General features: G+C 34.4%; 1 long non-coding RNA gene across 1 annotated transcript; it reads left to right on the forward strand.

Annotated features, from left to right (window-relative positions):
* Window positions 1–13,069: 13,069 nt before the first annotated feature.
* On the forward strand, window positions 13,070–16,970 carry LOC138713321 (uncharacterized). The gene is made up of 3 exons (XR_011335841.1): window positions 13,070–13,355; window positions 13,582–13,789; window positions 14,087–16,970. It is a non-coding gene; the product is annotated as an uncharacterized lncRNA (long non-coding RNA).
* Window positions 16,971–19,750: the final 2,780 nt, after the last annotated feature.

Genomic DNA, 19,750 nt, shown 5'->3' on the forward strand with positions numbered 1-19,750 from the left:
ATTGAATGTCAACTGCCAGGGTGGCTGGCATGGGAAATGGCAGGGGGGCTGGCATGGTACATGGCAGGGGAGCTGGCATGGTACATGGCAGGGGATCTGCCATGGGAGCTGTCGTGGGGGCTGGCATGAGGCCTGGCATGTCATCTTGAATACGAGCTGGCATGGGACCTATCCTGACATTTAAGGCATCTATGGAGGGACTTATGGCACGTAGCATGGCAAATTGAATGTCAACTGGCAGGGTGGCTGGCATGGGTCCTGGGAGGGAGACTGGCATGTGACCTGGCAGGGGAGCCGCCATAGATGGCATGGGGGCTGGCATGGGAGCTGGCAGGGTGGCTGGCATGGGACCTGGCAGGGGAACTCGTATGACATCTAAGTCACTTACACAGTCACTTATCGTGACACGAAGCATGGCAAATTTAATTTCAAGAGGCAGAGTATCTAGCATGGGACCTGCCAGGGGCGCTGGCATGGGAGCTGGCATGGGGTCTGACATGAGATCTAGTATGGTAGCTGACATGGAATCGCTGGCATGAGAGCTCGCATGAGACCTTACAATGGATCTGGCATGGGTCCTCGCAATACATGTGGCATGGGAGCTGGTAATGGGACGTGGCATGGAAACTGCCATGGGATCACTGGCATGGGATAATGCATGGGAGCTGGCGATGTGAGCTGGCCTGGATTCCGAGAACTCTGCAACATAAAAATAAACTTGATCGTTAAGCATGTGTCACTACATTCACTGGCTTTCAGTGATAACATTAATAGGGCAACGATTCGTATGCAATTGCAGTTTTACTGTCCATATGGAAGTCATACAAAATCACTTTATACACGTTTTGAACTATTGTAATGACGAATATTCCAAATTAATTGTGCATATTTTTGCATATTTCAGGCGTTCTTGTACAGCTGTCAAAAGAAAAAGTGGCCGCTCTCCTGAAACAAAGTTCCCTTCGGGTATCTTCGCTACAATTCGGAGACAGACGATGTTACGTGTTGTTGGACCACGTTGCCTGATATCTAGTTATAATTGAAGTATACTGTGTGTTATTCGATAGCGTAACCGTAGCGTTCAGGTCTCTTATTCATGAGGTAATGCGTTCGACTACAACCTCGTGCTTTTTATGTTCTTTTTTGTTCTGTTTTTGAGAGAGACAAACTATACATAATGGCGCCTTTCTCTTTTACGATTATTTTAGTAATTAACATCAGGTTCATTAATATATTATGCCATGAATTTATCATTATGATATTGTGGCTGCAAATGGAAAGAAAAAAGATTTTATTCTCAATAAAATCTTTCGTGGCATAAACAAAACTAATTTACTGGCGTCGGCCTTAAAACATTCAAACAATTAAGCTTTCAAAAAACAAAACAAAAAGCCACAATTCAATATTTGATCTTGCAGTCGAGTGGGCATGGAATTGACTAGTCTTTGCAAATAGCGACTGTTCTTAGACACGATATTCCAGGCATTCTGAACATACATACATAAGTGTTCTGTCCATGGGCAGGTCTTTCATTGCAAACCCAGCAATCTCCAATCTTTCTTATTTTCTGCCTTCCTTTTAGTCTCCGCATATGATCCACATATCCTAATGTCTATTATTCTTTTCAACCAGAGACCCAACCAATTCCTTTTTCTCTTTCTAATCAGTTTCAGCATCATTCTTTCTTCACTCACTTTCTCAAACACAATTTTATTTCTTATTCTGTCTGTCCACTTCACACCCACCGTTCTTCTCCACATCCACATTTCAAATGCTTCAATTCGTTTCTCTTCATTTCGTCGTAATGTCCATGTTCCTTCCCCATACAATGCCACACTCCACACAAAGCACTTCACTAGTCTCTTCCTTAGTTCTTTTTCCAGAGGTCCACAGAAGATCTTTCTTCTTCTATTAAAAGCTTCCTTTGTTCATGTTTGCTGTTTTTCTTGGGAAGGATAGGCCTAAATGCGGTAACATCCCGTTGCTTTCCGCACACCACTATCTCTTTCGCATCTTATTAAATTCCAGGGGGCCCAAGCGTGGAGATGAGGAGAGTGGATTTGCTAATTGGGCCCTCCGGACTTCACCGAAAGTCACGGCAAGGGTTAAATATTAATTCTATCAGGATGTTTGACCCGATCACAGACCGGGAAATCCCAATTAGCCTTTGCCCCCCGCATCCTGGACTAGCTTCTACGAATCATCAGAAAATCGTAAGTGTGATTGGGCCAATTTTTCCGAAAATGTTTCCACACTTTTGCCCTCGTAGCTCAGCGGACGAACGTCGGAATTTAGATGTCAACGTCTCAGGTTTAATTCCTCGTTACTCCTTTTCATTTTATTGTGGTTCAAGATAGTACAATGTAATAGAACAAAAAGAAAAACTAATACCAGTATTATGCAACTGGATTGTTCCAACCTAATATTAAATTTATGTTATTTATATCGCTAAAGAACGATTACAATATAAATAACTTGAATATTATTTATACAGTATCACTAAAGAACGATAACACAATATATATGATAAATATCGGTTTGTTTAATTAATATATTATATAATACGTATTTAATTATCTAAATAAAATAACCTATTTTACAAAGAAAGATGGTTATTTGTGTTATAATAATTACTTACATAAAATACAGATTATTTATATTGTGAAAGAACAATAACAATATAAATAACTTGAATATTGTTTTATAATGCTAATGAAAGAAAACAGAATATAAATGATAACTTGAATATTATTTATATCGCTAAAGAACAATAACAATATTAAAAACGTGAATATTATACATATCAGAATTTCACAGATTTATTACAGATGTATTTAAGAAATTGTAGAAAAATAGTAATTAGTAACAGTGTCCTATTTATTCTTCTTGGAGCCAAATTTGTAACTTTTAAAAGTGTGGTTACTATGTTGAAGTGTATGTCTTGTAACGGATTTGTTATGTATGTGAGTCAGTTATGGGATGCTTGAAGTCGTCGCAATGTCGTAATTATAGTTTGATTATGTTTGTGTGACTATTGTGTATTAATTTATTATGTATGGTACGGAAAACTGCATATTTGTGTTATAGAAGTGTTACGTATGTGTGTTGTTAATGTTTTTTTATGTTTCAAATTGATAACTGATATTTGTTTTGCAATTGCAATGCCTAATTTATGGATTGTTTATGTTTTGTTTACATCGCGTAAGCTAATTTAATTTTCTTTTCCATTTCTCTTTATGCTTATGTTTTTTGTGTATAAAACTATAGCCCTAACATACATATGAAAAATAGGGCTAACCCCATTGGAGATACAATAATAATTATTATTATGCATATCGTTATAAAACGATAACAGAATACAAATGATGACTTGAATTTTATTCATATCTCTAAAGAACGATAACAAAATATAAATAACGTGATATCCATAAAGAACTATAACTGAATATAAATGATAATTTGAATATCATTTACATCGCTAAAGAACGATTCAAAAATAGAATGAAAACTTGAAGAAGGCCCGAACCCACAACCTTTGAATCATTAAACAAGCACTATACCGCTGGTCTACGAGGCGCAGATATGGAACACTTCCATAGTTCCGGAACTGCTTGTACAAGCACATGCATCGTGTAACATCGCCGCAACCCGAAGTGGACTTTGAAAATCTGTACCTGAGAGCTAGAGTGGCGAAAGTCTATTTTTTTCGAAAATGATATTATTACACATTTGAAGTGCTCTTATTGTGATGCATGAGTGGCACAATGCAACAAATCTATAATAAACGAAATAAACAAGATTACAATGATGCAAGTCCAACTCACTTTAGAACCAAATTGAAGTAAGTCCACTTACTAATATTTGGCTCTAATAATTTTTGCAGGGAGCAAATGTAAGTCCACATAAGCTATTTTAGCTCTCAGTTTTGACATTAGTATATTGGCTGGAGCTGTTCAACAATGATTCAAGTTTAATTTTGCTATTTCCTTCTGATTAATTTTATTACACAAACACCTGATCATTGTCAAGATCAGGATTCTTGATAAAGTATTTTAGTTAGAAGCACATCATGGATGGAGTAAGCAGAGGAAAACGTATGCTGCTTCTAGCATTAAAAAGTGTCAATAGTTGTGAAAGTGAGGGGTTACCAGCGAGAGCTGTCCCGAGCCTTCTTATGTTGAATTACAGGTGAGCTGTATAATGATGATGATGATAATAATAATAATAATAATAATAATAGTAGCTATCCTCTTCTCTCATATAATTGAAGGGTTCCCCAGAACAACGTTGTATATCACTTTTCACAACTTTACGGGAATTAAAAAACCATACAGCACACATAAAACATTTATATTTTACCTCATTTTGGCCAGAAAATGTTTTTAAGCACTTTTCGTCTTACCTCAGATAATTTGTCACTTTCAGGTTTTCATATTTCTCATACAAGAAGCCAAAACCTATAGCTTCCCTGGAATAATGTTGTATATCACTAACATACACAAAACGTTGTATATCAAAAACATTTTATTATCACATTTTACACACAGATATAATAATATTTACACTTACAATAAAATGTCATACAGAAATTTTGCAATGAGACAATAAAAAATTGGAGTTAAAGACAACTAATCTTTTTCACTATATGCCCAGATTGGCATGATTTTTGCAACTATAGTAGTTAAACAAAAACTTACATGAATTAAAGTATGAAAATAAAAAAAAAATAGCGATCATTCAAAGAATATACCACAAATTAGTTTATAGAGTATCAAGGCCTAAAGCAATAATGTTGTATATCACTAACATACACAAAACGTTGTATATCGTTGTTTATACAGTATCAAGGCCTAAAGCAATAGGGTGTTATTTTAGAATCTAGGTTCATATTTTTTTTATTTTGATGGCAGTGATTCATAAAATCCACGATATAAGCTTGAGATATTCATTCACAGCTATTGTCCACATCTGTGGAGTAACGGTTAGCGCGTCTAGCCGCGAAACCAGGTGGCCCGGGTTCGATTCCCGGTTGGGGTAAGTTACCTCGTTGAGGTTTTTCCGGGGTTTTCCCTCAACCCAATATGAGCAAATGCTGGGTAACTTTCGGTGTTGGACCCCTGACTCATTTCACTGGCATTATCACCATCTCATTCAGACGCTAAATAACCTAAGATATCGATAAAGCGCTGTAAAATAATCTACTAAAATAAAAAAAATTCATAGCTATTAGATCCTTTTTTTTTCTCAGCTGAAATAGGGAGCCATTCTGACTACAATGGAGGGAAATTTACAGTAGGTTTGGGGAAACTAATATGTGCCTGGTTAACCCGTTTCTTCTTCAAGAGGGAATAACGATGCCATGACTGTAGCACATTGTGACTAGCCCTCACAAAAATTGCCTCTGGGTCATATGAACTAGCTTTAGCCACATTACTTGAGTTATTTTCAGTTCAGGATCCCGCTGCATGTCTGATTCTGACTTAAGTCTAAAAAGTCTGCCTGCTACATCTCTTTAACAGTGAAAGGTCTTACTATACATGCCTCACCTATTACATATTTCCATTCGCCTGGTCAGTGGCGGTGCGTCAATAAGAGCATAAGAGCACGTGAACACATTGTTTCCATTAATGCACGACTAGTTTTGTTATTTAATACCGTATTGACGTAGTGGGAATGTATATCAGAATCGGGTATTTTAAACTTCCCGCATCTTACATAAACTTCTTATGTAAACTTGGCAACATCCGTTCACGTACAAGCCGTGCTCTTTCCAAGAAGGTTACAGGAATTTCACGCATGCGCGGGAGAAAATTGTCTTTCGCTGGCCGCTTATGACTCATCAAGAGCACAAAGCATTAAGTGAACAGTGAATCTATCCTACAGATGTCAGGTGATCGATGCTATCGTTCACGTGCTATATCTCGAGGAAGAAATTTAATAGTCTGTATTCTAGCCTGTAGGTGTCAGCATTTCTCACTGTCGGAACGTTTACTTTATGTGGATGTGTGTACAGTGCTGCTACGAGAGTGTAGTTTGTGAATTACTACACTTCAGTGTCGGCATAATAGCATAGTTTGGCTTTCAAACACGTGCAGGCTGAATGTGGTGGTGGTATGAATTTAAGTATCTGTATTGTAGTGTCTAATATTTAAAAATAATATTTACTGGCATGTATTTATAGTAATCAATCTATGCAAATGGGATTACAGTACTGATATAGGCTATAGTGTATCAGTGTGTTGTGAATCAAAATATATTACTGAACACACGCTTTTGTAAATAACGGCATTGTGGTATGTATTCATTTTTAACAAACGTAAATAATGAACTCTGTTCAAGCAATTTTGAACAGTAAAGAACTGGGTAAACTGGCTTACCAGGAAAAAATGGAAATAAAAAGATTGGGTTTCTTTATTATCATTATTATTATTATTATTATTATTATTATTATTATTATTATTATTATTATATGTTCTTTTGAATTTATATACGGTTTTTTCGATAGTAAAACATTGGAATCATAACATTTTATATTAGGCTAAACATACGATTTCAAATTCTCTTCGATTTTGGAACACAAAATTGTGAACACATATAATATTTTATCACGAGCCGCCACTGCGCCTGGTACCTGTTTTTCCTTGTATTATAGTTGTATCTATACAGAGAATATATTATGTAACTTTTAAGAAACATAATTAATTAATTTCAACAAATAGAACCAAACAAAGAAAAAACATACTATAATACTAGCACGTGATTGATATACAACGTTCTTCCACTTACCACAATTGGATGTGATTTCTCTTCGATCTGTATTCCTTTTTTCGTTGTATATGGTTTGCCACTATTCCTTAGGACTTTCCTTAAATTACAATTCCATTTTTCGGCGTTCACTTCACGTTTCTTCCCTTTATTACTCACTTTTAGTGCACTTGGAGAAAGATAAATGTTATTCACTTCCGCCATATTGTAATGATATACAAAGTTGTTCCAGGGAAGCCGAGTTTTAAAATTCTACAAAACTAACAACAGATGGAATAGCAACATACTGCTTGCAACAGTGAATTCTAGTCTTGATGTACAACATTTCTACATGGATAACTAAATTTCGCCAAAAAGTGATATACAACGTTGTTCCAGGGGACCCTTCAATTATAGAAGATGATTATTATAATTTATAATTTATTATAATTAACTAATTAAAGAATCTGGGCTCCCTAAATCCTGTTTATTCATTTTAGGCTTTGGATCCATTTGACAGTAATTCATCGGCCATCAGTTTGCCCACTGAAATTGAATCATCAGCAGGAGCTTACGAGCTTTCAAATATTTATACAGGATGTGAAGGTATATTGGATTATATAACTCATACTGAAGGTAGTGTGTTAAGCTTGAATCACAATAAATGAATTAATGAATAAATTTAATAAATAAATAAAAATCACTACGCAGACACAAGCTGCTTTTATATTATACAATCTTTTTCAGGAATAATTAATTCAAACTTCAATACTTCATGCAGAAAAATTCCCAGTGACAGTGAAAATGAGATTCTGAAACATTTTGATGATATTGATGCTCCCACGTACGTCTCGCAGAGCAGTGCATCATCTATTAGCAATAGTGGCAGTAGTACTAACTTTAATGTTGCTGCACCATCTACCTCCAAGAATTCAAACTTCAGTACTTCGTGCAGCAAAATTTCCAGTGACAGTGAAAATGAGATTCTGAAACATTTTGATGATATTGATGCTCCCACGTACGTCCCGCAGAGCAGTGCATCATCTATTAGCAATAGTGGCAATAATACTAACTTTAATGTTGTTGTACCATCTACCTCGAAGAATTCAAACTTCAATCATGGATAAATATATAATAGGATGCGAAACTGCGTTCAGCACAATCTAGATGCGGTATTCTGAAATAAGGTGATCAGCGCCCGACGTCGTAGGTGGTAAATCATAGAACTACGTGAGAACCAGCGTTCTCCACTTTCCGATACGAAGTAGTCAGAACGTTGGCCGGTGACCAGCCAACAGCGTTATGAAGGCAAGATGGATGCCAGAAAAATGCAAAAGATTCGAGGAAGATGCTCAGCGCCTGGATGCAAGACTGTTAATACTGTGGGAGGGAAGCATTTTTTCTATTTTCCTCAGGAACCTATGAGGTAAGCTTTAGTATTATTATTGTGTCCTGTGTAGCCTAAACCTTACACTTGAAAACAATGTACTTTTTGGTGAAGTAGGTTAGACGAGCTGTGCATTGCTTTCTGCTAATTTATTTAGGATTATAGTAGGAGTATAAATTTAGATGGTTCCGAAATTCAGTCAAACTGTAACGAAATGTGAAATATTGACGAAAAAGAGCAAGAAGGCTGAAAATGAAACCTTGTAAACCTGAATTGTAGCATTAGGCCACATGGCTGCAAACTAAAACCACGTGGTTTTTAGTATAAACATCTCACAGTTATGGAAAATAAAATTATGCCTTCTTTGATGTAGTTAGCCATTCTGGAGAAATTCTCAATCATGTGTAATAATAATAATAATAATAATAATAATAATAATAATAATAATAATAATAATAATAAGCTTAGGCCTAATATTTAATTTAGTTTGTACCCAATATCTGTTGCTGCTACCAGTTTTCCTATGGTCACTCACCACCTAGTGATGCGCATTAGACATCTCTTAAAATAACACAAATGCAGCAGATAAGTTATTATTTTTTTCCCCAATTTTTGCATGATTTCTATTCAATATTTCTTCTACTTTATCTCATTAGTAATTGTAATCCTTTGCTTTAGGTGTTGGAAGTGGCTCCGATTTTCTGGGCTAGAGAACCAGTATCGAGTTGCCGCAGATGCCACACACAGGTTGAGAATCTGCATGGACCACTTCATTGAGTCTGACTATTATAGCTCTTCACAAAAAGTGATACTTAAGCAAACTGCAGTGCCCACTGTTCATGCTAATGGATTAGTGGTGCCATCAAACCCTAAAATCCGGAGCCCACCATCTAGCCCACTTATGCCTCGAGCGACCTTATCACCTGGGTCTACCCCAACTTTCAGACATCACAAGACTTTGCGGACGTATGCTAGGAGGGCGAAGATTGATTCTGCAGCTGCTGAAGGTAATTAATACACTAGTAATGTTTTTATGTCATTCATGTTTAAAATTTCCGATTTCATTACTCTTTTCTTTATTTTCAGGTACGCATAGTCTAATAGGTTTACAAGCTGCAACTGAGCAGGCTGCAGGCTTGGCAGCTATGCCTCAAACAATTCCTGCTCCTATGAGTACTCCAGCTTCAAAGATTACTGCTTCAACGGCATATGCCGGGATGAATAAAGATGCATGCCAACAAGGTAATTATTCCACTTAGTCAAGTTTATGGATTTCAAGGAATGCCTTAGTTTCTCATCAGTTGTTCTTACATTACATGTTTCAAAATACATAATTAATTATGTTTCGTTTTTTTTGTGATTATTACAGGGAACAGTATGATTGGTGAACAGCTGAGGGGCTCTCAGCAACCATCACTCCTATTCAATGTGGTTCCCACAGCTGAAGGTAAGCGATACTGTCTTGTGAGCCTGGTAACATGCTAGTAATCATTTAAGTTAATTGCCCTCTGCCACATGTCTGCAGTTTTCATACTTCATTCTTTTACAGTAGCGAATAATAACAAATCCTCTTAACTACAGGGAAGGGTGTTTATCTTGTTATATATCGATCGTCCAGTTCAAAAGTGCGACAACTCAAAAATTGCCATTTTTTTAGTTATTTATACTACTGAAAGCCCCTTTTAGAGCTCTTTCCGATTCAATATTGAGATAAGTCATATTTACAACCAAAAAGAATAAAAACGAAATAAACTGCTTTAGAAGTAATTATAACTATGGACTTTATTAATTCATTATTACTACATTTCGAAATCTATTAATAATGAACTGGAAGATCGTGATATACTCGTCCTGAATACTGACTCATTTCTAATTGTCGTGGTTATGAACCACAAATCTGTCCCTTTTTAGGGGATTTATTTGAAACTTTCAACTGAAGATATCTCAAAACTTGTTTTTTTGAGTTGTCGCACTTTTGAACCAGACGATCAATATTGCAACTGATATCCTAACAAGTCTCCCTGGCACGAAGTACACCATCATTCCCTCTTACTGACTTCTCTTTAATATCCAACACCTCTGCTGATTATCCCTTTCTGTTAGTGTCAGTTGTCCTCTATGGCCCAGCCTATTAGCAAAAAAATATTTTATATTACATTACAACGAACAATTCAGATTAACACAATCAAATTTGTTGCAGCATTAAACTTTTGGATTGTTACTATTACTTAACATTTATATGAGTTATAATTTGTACAGTTAAGAGCAGTTTGAAATGAATGGAGCACAAAGTCTGTTCAATTCTTGCTTCAATTTAATTTATCATTTATTTCCTTAGATACTGACATAAATACATCCATGATGGAACAGTTTCCTTCAGCTTCAGCTACACCTCCTTCCAAACTTGGTAAATATTGGTCATATTTTGATGTATTGTCAATTTTGTAGTATGTTATATAGCCTATCCATAACTTGCATGCCTTTTGTTAGGCCTACATTAACTTAACAAGGCTAAAGGTGTTGTCACGTTTCATTTTTTATTTAAAATAGTTCCCAGCAATTAGATTAATCTGAAGTTAATTTCGTAATCTTTAGGTCCTGGTGTTGCAAAACGAAAACAATAGCACACCCACAATATATACTTAATACGCAACTACAGTTCAATACGCACACATTGTTTGACGTCATAGTATAGGGAAGACCAGGTAACTTGATACCCTAAGGGTGAAACCTAACCATTTTTCCCCCATTGCTACAAATGCTAGTGGATTATGGTGATTTTCTAGTTTGAAGGTTGAATTTTCGTTTGCCAACTTCGTTTCGAATTTCGATACTGACAAATACTATAAATGGTAGTGATTTTGTAACCGGTATGTTGGCAGCTGAGGCAAATATCGACAATATTTGCCGGTACTGGAGTTCCATGAAATTAAAATTGTACTAGATTTCTCAGCCGGTTACTGGAAGATAGTGAAATTCGAACTCATTAATAATTAATTAATATTAGTATTAATATTAATACATAATAGTTATGTTATGTGTTGCGTTGTGGTTATAATTCAAGAATAGTCAGATAAGTACGAATGAATATAATATACTTGGGCATGATAATGCACGTGGGTAATGGATAGAAATATTATTTCAAATTTTAATGAATTTCTTTCGTGTTTAGATTTTTATTACTATGTCAAAAAAATGAAATAGTGTTGCAGTGACTCCTCCAAGGAAGAAAATGTGTGGCATTCAGAGTACGCTTCAGAAATCTGTAGTTGACGTGTATAATGAGTTGAAGAAAGAAGATAATGAAGAAGGAATTATGCTAACGGAGACAGCAATTACAACCAGAATAGGACAATTATTAGGAGTAAGTATTCTTAAGCATACATTTCAAAGTGGTATTCAGTTTTAGGAGTTTGCACTAATAATTTCATGATTGTGATCAAACAAAACAAATTTTTAGGTTAGGCCTACATGTTTAATCAAGTCAGTGATTTTCATATTGCCAAACTAAATACATTTAAGATACTGTAATACTGCAGTAGGTGATAGCTTAAATACATTTACAAATTAGACGAACAAGTAATCAAACAGCACGAAAGTAAATTTTCAGTTTTCTCTTTTGGTATTAAATTAACTGTTCAGATCACAATTTACATGCCACATCGGCCGAAGAAAATACAAGTCATATTGTAATTATTAACTTGATATTGCAGCAAATATTACATGAATGTTGGCCTGTTATGGTGCTTAAAAATAATTCAATTTTATATAATCACTATATAACATACTCTATAAAGCATAGGAACGTTGACTCTGGCTGAATAATTTATTCATGACTGGTCTAAGTAATATTAAATATGGTGTTTCTTCAGAAAAGCTACCCCACCCAACGTACTTGTTAAGATATAACACTCGAGAGGACGAGGACGCACTACTGGGAAACTAACCATTTCTCTTCGTCCTGGACCTCTCGTATGTTATATTGGTAATTAGTAACAAGTTTGAGGGAGGGACTACAACAATGCATTAGAATATACAGGTAAGTGTCAAAGGATTTTTGTGCTGAAAGTATTTGTGGCTGTGCACTAAAACCACGTGTTCATCACTATGTAAATATCACAGAAATCAATTAAACAAAATAAAATTATGCCTTCTTTGATGTAGCTTTTCTGGAGAATTACCTAAATATTAGCCTACTTAAACCTATCGTAGATCCAACCTAACATGTTGATCATTTTCTATTCATATAGCTGTAAATGTTGGTATCATGCATGAATTTTATGATATAACAATTTTTAGAAGTGTTATGTTATTGTTTGTTATTACAGCTTGGCTTTACTACAGCCACGAAAGTGATAAATTCACAGAAGGGGACCCCACTTGTGACACCAGGAAAACTTAGACTACGTAAACATCCAGTGACTGATGCTGATGATTTTACGAAAGATGCAATTGCGAGATTTATTTATGACAAGTTACGTACAGGTAGGGAAGTTACAGGAATTATTGTGTTGATTTATGCAATGTAATTCTGATATTAGTCATATGTATAAAAATATGGCATAATTTTCATTTACTGTTACAGGGGAAGTACTAACAGCAGCAAAAGTTTTGGAACATATGAATGATGATTATGAAACATATTTATTTAGAGTATCCTTATCATCGGTGAAAAAAATTTTGAAAGAGATGAAATTTCTATGGAGCTAAGGGGATCCTTATACACATGTACGAGAAAGTGATGTTATTCGTTTTTAAGAGAATAAATAAGAAATGTGGAGCGTGAGAACCCTAAACCCATAGTATTCTTGGATGAGACTTGGATTTTTATGAATGGTAAATTTCAATGTATTGTGAGACATTGAGTGATTGAATTTTTGACTAACAAATAGGTTAACATTTATGTGGAATATGAAATTGCAATTAATATAGGCTACTGGTAATGAATTCAGGTGGGAACAACATGTTTTGCAATTAATAGTTTCATATTATAACTGGAGGCTAGTTATAAAATTCTTGAACGGTTTTCCTGTCTTTAAAATTTTTGTGTCTCTTAGAGTGTCAATGTGAATTGCTTTTCTCTCTCTGTTTTTTTAAGTAGGATCACCCACTTATTCATGAAATAAACCAGGTGAAGTTTCCAGTGACATGAATGGTGTTATTCGTAGACCAACAAATGAGGATGGAAGATTAGATGCCAGAACGAAAGGTGGATTTATACTCGGTAAGTTATATTGATTTATATTTTACATAAATTTGGCAAGAGTAATTTTTTAAATCAGGGTACAAAAATATAAAAATTGGTGACTAAATAAAAACGTGGGAAAGCCTTTCACCAAAGAGGATCTCATGTCATGTCATGTCATGTTATGTTATGTTTTATTTTCTTTATTTAAAAGCTGTGAATTCATGTGACGTAATTATATGCCCAGGTATAATTTTTATTGCAGGTGCTGATTTAATTTTTTCATGCAATTGAAAGAAAAGTCAGGACTACCATAGTGCTATGAATAGCCCTGTAGTTGAGAAGTGGGTGCAAACACAGTTGTTAACCTGAGAACATTAGGGCAATGCGTTATTGTCATGGATAGTGCTGCATATCATAGCAGACTTGTGAAAAATCAGCCAACAACAAAATGGAGGAAAGAACAGCTACTGGTGATTGCAACTGAATATAATAGATTTGTTGTACTAAATGATAAGAGTTGATGGTGTGAAATCACCTTTTGATATTACATTGCAATATTAATTTCCATACTTTACAGTCATTATTATTATTATTATTATTATTATTATTATTATTATTATCATTATTATCATTAGTATCATTATTACCATTAGTATCATTATTACTACTACTACTACTACTACTACTACTACTACTACTACTATTGCAACCGTTTCTCTTATTTCTCATAATTAGGCATACTTATAGATGCTACTTTTTTCTTTCAGGTGAAATTGAATCTACATAAGAATCCTAAAACAACAGAGCCTTGCCAATTACTGTTCTGAAGCGGCCTTATCTTATGTGTTGTGTCTATATACAATTAATTCTTTCAGTTTTTTTTCCCCTTTAATGTAATGAAGTTGTTGGTTGATTGATACCAAGTGTTCAGCAGTTGATGTCATTTGTTATCTTGCACTCCAATATTTAACCAGATGATTGAAAGCTGTGTAAAGTTAAACAGTCAAGACAATGATCCATATCTTCATTGAGATTTCAGAAATGGCATGGGGAGATTCTGAAATATCAGTTCTTTGTAAATATTTGAGACAATCATGGCCTGTGATAATATGAGTACTGCCACTGTAGATTTTCATAGAAGTTCAGTTATTAAATTAGGTGTATTATTTTTACTATGTATTGTACTATATTTTTGTTTCACTTAATTGATGAATTATATATGCTGTAAATTGAATAGTAGACTGTAGGCCTATAGCTTAACTGATGAATTGTATGTGCTGTAAATTAAATAGTAGGCTGTATACCACAAGTGATGAATTGTTTATGCTTGTAATGTGAAGTAATTTGCATGATATTTATTATCAATTTCTGTATATTCAACTGATTGAATTGTTTATACTTTTAAATTGAATTAACTTGCTTGCTATGTATTATATTTTATAGCTTAACTGATGAATAATTGTTTAGGTTTGTCAATTTAATAATCTGAGTGCCATGTACTTCATATTTTTAGTGGAGCCACCAATGTAGCTTAGTCGGTAGACTCGTTGGCCTGCAAATTCAGAGCTGCACTCGAGGGTAGTTTGGATCCCCCATTTGGTCTGATTAGTTGGTTTCTTCTGAGGGTTTTCCTCCATCGTGGAGTGGATGTGGATGGCCTATTGCAATTTTTTCATTTGCTTTAGAATCATTCCGATTTTTGTTACCACATTGTCATGTTCTGATCTTGTTATTCTTTTAACAGTGTGGTAAGATGCAGGTATAGATAACCTTACAGTAATTTTGCTACCTTTCAGCTACCTCATTACCTCCCACTCCATAAAGTTCATGGATCCACGGAAGTACCAGTCGTCGATGTAATTCGACCATTTTGCTTAAAATATTAAAACACTGTAATATATTGAGATTTCATGCTGTTACGTCCAATACTGCAGCAAGAATATCTGATTTTGAATCTGATAGTATGACAGCCTTCTCAGATTTATGAAGTCGATACTGGAGATTTTGTAAGCTTAAAAGTGTATCTAAATTTTCACTATCAAAATTAGTCAGTGTTTGAAGTTAGTTAGTTAGTTAGTTAGTGGCGTTTAAAAAGGGCGCGTCAGCTACTATGGCTATTTGCGCCCTTATCTAAAATCTTTCACTAAACACAAACACAATACAATAACCAGAATGTTTAAAAAACTAAAAAGCGTTGTCACGGTTAAAATGGGGCAAACAAGTGTTTGAATATAATTCCCTGTAAAAGGGAATATACTGGTATTGTACTACAACACCACATCTATGGCTTGGTAAACAGGACCCATCTATAAAAAAATACTGTATGTAGTCACTCATTGACCAGATCATTTATCGTTTCTAATGATTTTTAAAATGTCTGGAGAAGTATCACATTTCTTAACATCATCTGTTAAAGTTAACTTATATACTATTCATTTTGAAATAACTTGGGATTGTGTTTTATTAGTAAAGTTTCCCTTAATTGAGCAAGTTTGAGTTCTCCAAGTAGAGTCAAAAAGTCTGTTGGGATTTTGGCTCAGTTTATTAATATTTGTGGACTGTGATTTTTTGTTCTAGAGAACCATATTATCTGCAAATGATGAGATTATCATAAGATCTATTTCTTTAGTTAGACCATCGACATTAATATTGGAAAATGTATTCCTGAAAACAACAATGTGGGAAGCCCAGATGAATCTGTCTCTATTTACATATTTGTGACAATGAATCAAATAATCAAGTCACAGGCCCAGTGTAACACTTTATCATGGACACCCTAAGTTTGCAATTTCTTAAGTGATTTATATCTACAGAGCCATACGATCCTTGAAAATAAATTAAAATTGTTAAGGTGTTTTGTTTTCTGTTTAAAATATCTTTAATATCTTGACTAAAATTTAAAATCTGTCCATTTGTTGAATGCAATTCTCTAAAGTCAACTCAATAAGATGAAAGTTAGTTACTAGATTCCAGGAACCAATTCAATCTATGAAATCATCTCTTCCATAATTTTGGCTATCATACTAGTAAGTGGTATCTGTCGATAACTCGAAAAGATATTAGTTGAATAATTGCTTTTCAAAATTGATGTTATGATAGATTTTCTCCAGACAGATATTGTATTTCAGATGAGATTACAAGATAAAAGTAATGAGTTTGCTTGTTCGCCAACATGTTTAAGAAAATCAGCATGTGTATTGTCTGGACTTGGAGATGTTTTGGGTCTTATGTTATTAAATTAATAGTAATATTCAGTTCTTGATTAAATATTGTTATATAAAGTAGATTTAATATTTCTTTCAGTTTTTCCTTAATAGTCTGACGTACACAGATAAAACTAACAACCACACCACCAACTAATCTAATAGAAATTAAAATATAATTAAATGTAGAAAAAGTAATTAAAATTATAAATACACGTAATAAACTATAACCCCCTAATTTCAACAATATACTATTTTGTTCCCTTTTACAGCTTGTAGATAATTATTAATTATAGTTATTACTTATTAGCATAATATTTATTGAACTTATTGGCTATTTCACTTCGTTTGAAAGATGTTATTGTGTACAAAAAGCATTTTTTGATGATCGTTTCATGCTGTATGTTGTGTATAAATCTATGATTTCTGGCCATCTGTTCTGTGTAATCCATCCTTTGTATAGAATTAATAAAATACTCTTTTGGTAGTAATTGTTTTATTAATTGAGTATTTAATTTTCACCAGCTCACATTTCTTGAATCACTTGTTTCTTCTTATTTAAATTTAGGACACAAGAGCCAAAAAGAGACTTCACAGTTATGTATCATACATTTTTTCAATGACAGACGTGGAGTTGCAGAAATAATAAGTGTAAGTGTAACATTATTAAGCAATTTACAAACAAATGAAATCTTTAAAAAGGTATCTAGAAGTGAAATTACTTATGGCTTTTAAGGACCAAAATTATTTTTGTAAGTTGATTTATTATTATTTCAGTTTTAGCCTAGTTGTATTATCCATTTCCTTACTAATTTCAAAAGATAATCAGAAGTTCATTCGAATTCCAACCAAAAGTCAATTGGTTATTAATTTATCTACCTTTAGGAAGTACAGTATATGTACGCTGGAATCTTTGAAGTGAAGTGACAATAATTTAATTGGTCTTGAATATTATATACTATACTTTGTTGTATATTTACGTATAGTAACCTATTAATGCTAATACTAATAATAATGTAAAGGAATAAAAGAATAGAACATAGCAATACATTTCTCATTATTATTATTATTCTCATTATTATTGAAACTATTTAGAATAACCTTCCAACATTAAGGTAAAGTATGGTGAGTAAAGAAGTCATTCAGTACATAGGATCGTGATTTTACTACATGTGGTGATATCTGGTAACAGTTGGCAACACTGACAAGGCGGAAATATTTGCTGTTTGGGAACTGAACTTACGTGATCCTCACTATACGTCATAGCATACAGACAACCAACCCCCACCATAGGAGCAACACACCCCCACCCCTACCATCGACAACTACACATCGCAGAGCCAAAATCAGCAGTGGTTCAAAAGACACTGAAGACGACGACAAATAGCGTCGAAACGGGCCGTCTGTCGAAGGTAAATACCTTTTTAACAATTTTAACACTTTTAACGTGTGACAGAGTAAATTTTATGTTCATAAATATATAGATGTGGCTTTTTCTCTTATCCAACTGGGCCCCACAATTTCAATTATTCAATTTGTTGTATAGACTTTACCAATGTACTGCACACTAAATATGTAAGTGTATCTGTGTGTATAGGATTACCAGATGTTCTGGATTTCGCTTGACATGTCCTGCGTCCTGCCAGGGTTCGTAAAAATCAGAAATTGTCCTGCTTTTCTTTCTTGTCAATTCCCAATGGACAAAAGAGAGTAACTATTGAGTTGGGGTCCATTAGAGGACTTATGTTTGTAAAATCCTTGCTCAAACAAGTCGAGTCACCAGAGAAGTATTAACAATCCGAAAATTAAATAAGGTAAAAGCTAATTTAGAATCCGTATACTTCAATTCTATTCATGATAATAGTTTTGTATCACTTTTATTGTACAAAGACAAACAAATTACCTTATTATATAACAGAATGTAAAAAGACGTCACGTCAAGTATCAAGTTAGTCTATTATGCCCTGCTTTTATATGGAAAATTCTTTTTCATTTAAAATGACCTGCTTTTAAATTGTTACAATCTGGTAACCCTAGTGCACATGTAGTGTATGTTAAACAGTGATATGATGGACCTTGTCAAAATTGTGTTGTTGAATGTATTATAAAATAGTATACTGTAATATAATAATTTCAATTATGTAACTAGTTTTTGCAGACTTAAAGTGCACTATACACTATTACCTAAAGAATAAAATCCCAATTATCTAACCTTGTTTTCTTTTATTTTCTGTCCCTGTTTGGCTGTATTTTAATTAGTTACATTATAAGGTAGTGTAAAATAGACCGTCTCTTCCAACTATTGGCTCCAATAACAATTTTCAGTGAAAGATGATGTGAGGAATAAAAATTTTAAAGTTTTACTTTAAATTGAGGGGTTTGGGGCGGGGGGGGGGGGGGAAGGAGGAATATTTACTGCATATAGTTCAACTTTTTGCCGCCAGGTGCGCTGCTAGATGCTCGGAGTAATTAGTTATTATTTTTGCAACTTGGGTGTGCTGCTGGATGCACGGAGTAGTTACTCTTTTCGCTACTTGGTGCGCTGCTAGATGTAATAACGCCTCTAACCGCATATAGATGGCAGCACGATCAATTTCTACAACAGCGCCTCTAGTATGTGTTACGGGAAACTCAGTAAGTTTCGCATCCTATTATATATTTATCCATGCTTCAATACTTCATGCAGAAAAATTTCCAGTGACAGTGAAAATGAGATTCTGAAAGATTTTGATGATATTGATGATCCCACGTACGTTCCCCAGAGCAGTGCATCATCATCCATTACCGATAATGACAATAATACTAACTTTAATCTTGTACCATCTACCTCCAAGAAGATACAAGATATAGGACCTTCCTTGTTGATTCCATATAGTGACTCAGACACTGAGAATGAGTCTTCAGATGATAATGAACATGATAAAGAAAGAGGAAGAAAAAGGGTTAGAAATGTAAAGAAGTGGAAGAAAAATGTCATGAAACAAAGCAGACTTAATGGGCAAGAGTATATTAGCTCCAGAGGCAAGTTGAAGAAGGCAAAAACAATAAAACCACCTTGCAAAGAAACATGCAGGCTAAAATGTACACAACGCATAACTGAAACTATCCGAAATCAAATTCATAAGGAATATTGGAATGAAAACAGGTCCTGGGAATCAAAACGTCAATTTATATCATCATGTGTCACGAGTAAACCAGTACAAAGGAGCAGACCAAGGGACTCAACAA

Source organism: Periplaneta americana, chromosome 14 (assembly GCF_040183065.1).
Source record: "Periplaneta americana isolate PAMFEO1 chromosome 14, P.americana_PAMFEO1_priV1, whole genome shotgun sequence".
Lineage (NCBI taxonomy): Eukaryota > Metazoa > Arthropoda > Insecta > Blattodea > Blattidae > Periplaneta > Periplaneta americana.